This window comes from Otolemur garnettii, unplaced genomic scaffold (assembly GCF_000181295.1).
Source record: "Otolemur garnettii isolate 467f Iridium unplaced genomic scaffold, OtoGar3 scaffold00179, whole genome shotgun sequence".
In the NCBI taxonomy this organism is placed as follows: Eukaryota; Metazoa; Chordata; class Mammalia; order Primates; family Galagidae; genus Otolemur; species Otolemur garnettii.
In genome coordinates this window covers 948,616-955,807 of record NW_003852574.1, presented here as the reverse complement: position 1 = coordinate 955,807, position 7,192 = coordinate 948,616, and the positions used below count along the sequence as shown (strand labels likewise).

The following is a 7,192-nucleotide window of genomic DNA, read 5'->3' as shown; positions in this document are numbered from 1 at the left end:
CTTTCCTCAGCCTCCTGAGTAGCTGGGACTACAAGCGCCCGCCACAACACCCGGCTATTTTTTTGTTGTTGTTGCAATTTGGCCGGGGGCGGATTTGAACTCACCACCCTCGGTTTATGGGGCCGGCACCCTACTCACTGAGCCACAGGCGCCACCCTGTCATTGTTGTTTTGGGTAGCCCTGGCAGGGTTTGAACCCGCCAGCCTTGGTGTATGTGGCCAGCACCCTACCCACTGAGCTACGGGCGCCGTCCAACACTGGCCTTCTTTACAGAAAGAGCAGAGATCAGGAGGCTCTTCCCTGAGCCCACTCTCACTGGCATCCACCCCCTCCCTTCCCTCTACCAGCTACATTGGCATTCATCCACATGAGAACCCTTCTGGCCAAAACATGCTAGAACAAATGAGTCTAAGACAAGTCCTGTGGGCTCAGCGCCTACGGCTCAAGTGGCTAAGGTGCCAGCCACATACACCTAGGTGGCGGGTTCAAATCCAGCTCGGGCCGCCAAATAACAATGCAACCAAAAAATAGCCAGGCGTTGTGGCGGGCGCCTGTGGTCCCAGCTACTCGGGAGGCGGAGGCAGGAGACTCGCTTGAGCCCAGGAGTTGGAGGTTGCTGTGAGCTGTGATGCCACTATACTCTACTTGGGACAGCTTGAGGCTCTGTCTACAAAAAAAAAAACAAAAACAAGCCCTGTGGTGGGGGAGCTTGGTGGGACCGGGGTTGGGCACTGGTTCATTCATCAGTTCACAGAAGACTCCTTACGTCCACTCCTCTGTCCACCCATCTACATGCAACCATCTTTACTTCTACACAGCATATAACCATTTCTTTGTTCACCGTCTACAGCCACTCTTTTGTCCATCTCTCCCTCTATTCACATCTAGTCTTCTGTCCGTCTCGCTAGGGTGACCAATTTCCTAGTTTGCCTCAGAATGTCTCAATGTTAGCGCTGAAATTCCACATCCTGGGAAACCCCTCAAGATACAGGGGACATCAGGACAGTTAGTTGATTCCCCCACCTCCCTTGCATCCTGAAGTCCAACCACTGGTCCGCAGCCAAAGAGTGGCGTTTTGCACCCCGGTATCTGACCTGACTATGCTAACCAAGGGAGGACAAAGCCCCGCCCCTCCTTAGGCACGCCCCATCACCGCCCCTTCCGGAAGCCGCCGCAGCGAATCCAGGCACCCTAGCAACAGTGCCTTTCAGGCAGTCCAGTCCGTGTTCGCAGCTCTTAGTGAGAGCCAATAGGGAGGCGGGCCGGGAGCGAGGTGCAGGGGGCGGGGTTCGGCCTGGCCACCGCCATTTTGGTGGGAGAGAAACAATAGGACGGAAGCGCTGCTTGACCGGGCTGAGGCAGCAGGTAAACGCCCGCTTTGCTGGGCCTGTGACCCCGCTGCCCCATGAGCTTTCGGAGAGGCATTTAACGGGCTGTTAGGGGGCAGAATCTCTGGTTATTGGGATGTCTTGGATTATTAGGGAAGAGGGTCTCTCGCGATTCTTGTTGGGGAGGTCTTCTCGGGTCTTTTCGGAGCTAGAGTTCCCTCGCTCTTTTGGGAGGAGCATTCTTTCTTCAGATAGATGGGGAGAGAGAATCTTCCCGGTTCTTGGAGGGGGTCTTCGGACTTTATGAGCAGCAGGATCTTTCCCAGTGGTTCAGCAGGTCTCCCTGAGCCTTTGTAGGGACAAGATCTCACCTGTCTTTGAGGGATTTCCCCAGTCATTGGCGGCCACGACCTCCCAGGTTACAGAGGATGGTCTACTTGGATCTTTGGGGGGAGGGCTCAGCCCAGCGCCTCAGGTACTGTTACCTGGGCCCCGCATTTGTGCAGCCATTTTGAGTGTTGAATGCCCGTTGGGCCTGTGAGCCGGTGTATCTGCATACCTAATCTTATTGCAAAAACGCCTTTTTAAAATGGAATCAGATGGCCTACTCTTTATAGTGGTATTTCAACTCTTTATATTTGATTACATTCTGCTTTTGTCTTTTGGATCCTCATGGCTTGTTTCATTTTAGGATTGTATTCCCGTTTCACATTAAGAAAGGTGCACTAACAGAAAAATGAAAGTAAAATGTAGTGAACACTTGAATCTGGTGCTGTTAAATGTCCGGTGAAGCAATTTGAAACTAAACATTTCAGTAGCAAAATGTACATAGAACAAAATAAAGTCATCTTGAATAGTCTTAAGAAAAAGTATTAAGGATGGCGCCTGTGGCTCAAGGAGTAGGGCGCCAGCCCCATAAACCAGGGGTGGCAGGTTCAAGCCCGGTCCTGGCCGAAAAACTGCAAAGAAAAAGAAGCCAAGAAAAAGTATTAAAACTTTTGAAAAGTGGTAACAAAAATGTCTAGCCAGGCGGTGTGGCAGGCGCCTGTAATGCCAGGTACCTGGGAGGCTGAGGCAAGAGAATCGCTTGAGTCCAGGACTTTGAGGTTGCTGTTAGCTGTGAGCCTTGACACTCTACTGAGGACCATCTGTCTCAAAAAAAAAAAAAAAATGTTGCAGAACACCAGTTTTATAATTTTTAAAAAATAAAGGACCATGATTACAGTGATTTTGTTGAATACTAGTATTTACAATGTTTGCTGCATTTGCATTTTAGCCAGGTAACATTTTAAGTGAACTAAGATGCTTATTTTGGGAGGTGGTTGGTGTGGGATTTGTATAATTGCATCCTGTAACTTGGTGTTAAATATTTAAAGAAAAGTCTCAGTGTGGTGGTGTTTTAACTTTAGTGGTTATCAGAATTAGAAATGGCAAAATGAATATTTTATCATATTTGACATAATAGGCCAGTTGTTCATCTAGTAATTTTTTATTTGGAGAAAAAGTCAGTTGAACTGTTAACTGTCATTCCAGTAGGTTTATGGGCTTTGTAACTTTAGAATTTATAGGTATCTTTGGAAATCAAATAGATGAGAACTAGGACTAGAGTTCTAATATAGTTGTAGAAGTCAGTTTAACAGATGTTATGGGCTTCTTTTGTGCTTTGAAGTTTCATAGGTGACATACGAGTACACTGTATACCGGTCTTGTATCTGAGTAGTGGACTGTGCCAGGAAAGAGAAACCACCAATTGAAGAACTTAGCCAGTCTATCTTGGAAGAGGTTTGCCAGAGCCTTCTATAAGCTCCTGAGATGTCACTGGTATCTAGGCAACAGGGATGAGCCTTAGCCTTCCTGAGGCCAGCTTGCTGAGGTGAAAATTTTCCATTGTTTGGCTCATAAACAAGATGGGTTGGGGAAGATTTTTCCCCAAGATATTTTACCCAATCATACTGAGTACATTTTTGTTCACTAGAAAATAAACAAATGGGGCGGCGCCTGTGGTTCAGTGAGTAGGGCACCAGCCCCATATGTGGAGGGTGGTGGGTTCAAACCCGGTCCCCACCGAACTGCAACCAAAAAATAGCCGGGCATTGTGGTGGGCGCCTGTAGTCCCAGCTACTTGGGAGGCTGAGGTGAGAGAATCGCTTAAGCCCAGGAGTTGGAGGTTGTTGTGAGCTGTGTGATGCCACAGCACTCTACTGAGGGCAACAAAGTGAGATTCTGTCTCTAAAAAGAAAATAAACAGATGATTATTCTCATGTGATTACATTTTTAAATTATGTTTTTGTTTTTTAAATAAATTACATTTTTAGGCTGGGTGGAGTGGCTTACATCTGTAATCCCAGCACTCTGAGAGGCCGAGGCAGGTGGATTAATTGAGCTCAGGAGTTCAAGACTACCCTGAGCAAGAACATAACCCCATCTTTACTGAAGAAAGAAAAATAGCCAGGCTTTGTGGTGGGTGCCTGTAGTCCCAGCTACTTCGGAGGCTGAGGCAAGAGGATCGCTTGAGTCCAAGAGATTGAGGTTGCTGTGGCACTCAACCAGGGCGACCGAGTAAGACTCTGTCTCAAAAATAAATAAAATGAGGCCTGGTGTGGTGGCTCACGCTTGTAATCCTAGCACTTGGCAGGCTGAGATGGGGGTATTTGCCTGAGCTCACAGGTTCTAGCCCAGCCTGAGCCAGAGTGAGACCTCACGTCTAAAAATAGCTGGACGTGTGATAGGCACCTGTAGTCCCAGCTACTCGGGAGGCTGAGACAAGAGATCGCTTGAGCCCAAGAGTTTGAGGTTGCTGTGAGCTATGACACCATGGCACTCTACCGAGGGGACTTTGTCTCAAAAAAAAATTTTTTTTAATCAAATGAATAAATAATTAAATATACATGATTAATATATAGCTGTTTGCTTACTGTGTAATAAAAGTAATAGGTAGTAGTATTTTGCCGTATATTTTTCCCTCAAGATAGAATTTAGAGTCCACATCAGAGTTTGAAGGAACAGTTTGTCAAGATGATGCATAGTTGACTTGGATCTGTCACCAATCACTAGATTTAGCAGTTACCAACTCTTGGCCTGTTTTGTTTCTTCTGCACTCTACCTACCTTCTCTGTGGCCTCCCTAAGAATGAAAGAGAGAGAAAAAAGTAAATTTAATGGGGGTGGCGCGTGTGGCTCAAAGGAGTAGGGTGCTCGCACCATATACTGGAGGTGGCAGGTTCAAACCCAGCCCTGGCCAAAAACTGCAAAAAAATAAATAAATAAATAAAATTTAAAGGAAGCATATCTAAGAAATGTTATTTTATCCATAAATATTTCAGTGTATAAGAGATGAGTATCTGGCTGCATCTAGAATACCTTTTTTTTTTTTTAGACAGTCTCACTATATTGCCCTCAAACTCTTGGGCTTAAGCAATTCTCTTACCTCAACCTCCCAAGTAGCTGGGATTACGGGCGCCTGCCACAACAGCCAGCTACTTTTGTTGTTTTTGTCATTGTTGTTGAGTAGGGCTGGGTTTGAATCCACCAGCCCCTGTGCATGTGGCCCATGCCCTAACCACTGAGCTATGGGCACCAAGCCTAGAATACTATTATTCTGCCTAAAAAACATGATCATTCCTTAAAAAAATTTTTCAGGGCAGTGGGTAGGGTGCCAGCCCCATATACCGAGGGTGGCGGGTTCAAACCCAGTCCTGGCCGAACTGCAACCAAAAAATAGCCGGGCTTTGTGGCAGGCGCCAGTAGTCCCAGTTACTTGAGAGGCCGAGGCAAGAGAATCGCCTAAGCCCAGGAGTTGGAGGTTGCTGTGAGCTGTGTGACGCCACAGCACTCTACCGAGGGCGATAAAGTCAGACTCTGTCTCCAAATTGGCTAGGTACCTGTAGCGTAGTGGTTATAGGGCCAGCCACATATGCCGAGGCTTACAGGTTCAAAACCGGCCCAGGCCAGCTAAACAACAATGACAACTGCAGCAAAAAAGTAGCTGGGCATTGTGGCGGCCTATACTCCCAGCTACTTGGGAGGCTGAGGCAAGAGAATTGCTTAAGCCCAAGAGTTGGAGGTTGCTGTGAGCTGTGATGCCATAGCATTCTACCGAAGGTGACATAAATGAGACTCTGTTTCAAAAAAAAATTTTTTTTAATTATATCATTTTGAAATGGTCCTAATTGTCTCATTATTAGTTGTTCTTTTTTTTTTTTTTGAGACAGTCTCATTATGTTGCCCTTAGTAGAGTACTATAGCGTCAGGGCTCACAGCAACCTCATAAACTCTTGGGCTTAAGCGATTCTTTTGCCTCAGCCTCCAGAATAGCTGGGACTACAGGCACCCACCACAGCACCCGGCAATTTTTTTTATTGTGGTTGTTGTTGTTTAGCAGCCTTGGGCTGGGCTCAAACACAACAGCCTGCGTGAGCTATGGGTGCTGAGCCACATTCAGGTGCTAAGTCATATTACTTTTTAACAGTTGTTTTGTTCAAGTCAAGATCCAAATAAGATCTACATGTTGAATTTGATAGGAATGGCTCTTTTGTCTCTTAAATTCGTGGGTGCTCCCCCTATTTTTCTTGTAATTTATCTGTTAAACAACTTATGTTTGTCTTGTAGTTTGCCATAGTCTTGCTTTTGCCATTAGTTGCTTGTGCCTCAGACCTTTTGGCTGTTTCCTTAGATTTTATGCATTTTACCATATTTGGAATTAATTCTACTCCAACTTGCCTACTTGCATCTTTGCCATTCCCATAGCTACTACATTTAGAGCAGCAGTTCTTAACCTGTGGGTCATGACTTCTTTAGGTCTCGCCTAAAACCATCACATACACCCCGTACAAATACAGATGTATGAAAGTAATTTTATGGTTGGGGGTCACCACAACATGAGGAACTATATATTAAAGGGTCATGGCATTAGGAAGGTTGAGAACCACTGATTTAGAGGCATTTGATAGAGCGCATCATTCTCACCTCTCAGTGATAGGTATGTGACACTGGAAACCTTACCACAGTTTGTGATTTCTGCAGTGTGACCCTTTTACTTTGTTGATTTAAAAAATAAAAAACAAACCAACAAACCACCTTTATTGAGATAGAATTCACATATTGTGTAATTGACCCTAAAAAAAATACTATAGCCCCTTTTCTGGTATAGCCCATCTCCCTACACTGGGCCATCAGTCCTTCTGAAGTTCCTTTTATCGTGGCATGTTTCAGAGGCATTAAATCAGGGCCCAGCCCAAGGGATGAAGGGAGAAAGCAGGTCAGTGCTATCTAGCTGGCCTTCCTGTCACTTGTAGCATATGCCTGCAGAAGGCTGCAGCACAGGACCATTTTTATGGTTTCTGCATGGGCAATTGTTGGGTGGTAGGACTTTATTTATTCTGCAAAGTTTGTTGGTCCCTACCATGACCCACATCTTGCTCAGGTGCATCTTGGATTTGGAACTCTGTTTTCAGATATTTTCTCCAATCTTTTGTAAGGTTTTATGTTTGCTTTTTAATGTATGTTTTAATTAATAGGGTTGTCTTCTAATTTAAGTTACATTAATTCATTGGGTAGAGTACTGTGGTGTCATAGCTCACAGCATCCTCAAACCCTTGGGCTCGAGCAATCCTCTTGCCTTTGCTTCCTGAGTAGCTGGCACTATAGGCACTAGTCACAATGCCTGGCTAATTTTTCTGTTTTTAGAAGAGGTGGGGTCTCTTGCTCAGAGGTTGGTCTTGAATTCCTGAGCTCAAGCATTCTACTTGCCTTGTCCTCCCAAAGTACTAGGATTATAGGCATAAACAATTGGCTGGCCTGGTAGGATGCATTTTGTAAAGTGTGCAGCATGCCTTGTTTCTTCTCAGTTCGAGAGCTTAATTTTTT

At 45.5% G+C, this 7,192-nt stretch overlaps 1 protein-coding gene across 4 annotated transcripts in view; it reads left to right on the top strand.

Annotated features, from left to right (window-relative positions):
• The first annotated feature begins 1,243 nt into the window (after nucleotides 1–1,243).
• The window catches only part of IP6K2 (inositol hexakisphosphate kinase 2), a 24,435-nt gene continuing 18,486 nt past the window's right edge, over nucleotides 1,244–7,192 (top strand). For 2 of the 4 annotated variants that reach the window (XM_012811918.1, XM_003800568.2), the window contains exon 1: nucleotides 1,244–1,365. The gene's annotated coding sequence lies outside the window, so the exon portion shown is untranslated. The remainder of the gene's footprint in view (nucleotides 1,366–7,192) is intronic. The other 2 variants (XM_012811919.2, XM_012811920.2) reach the window with 2 other exon arrangements.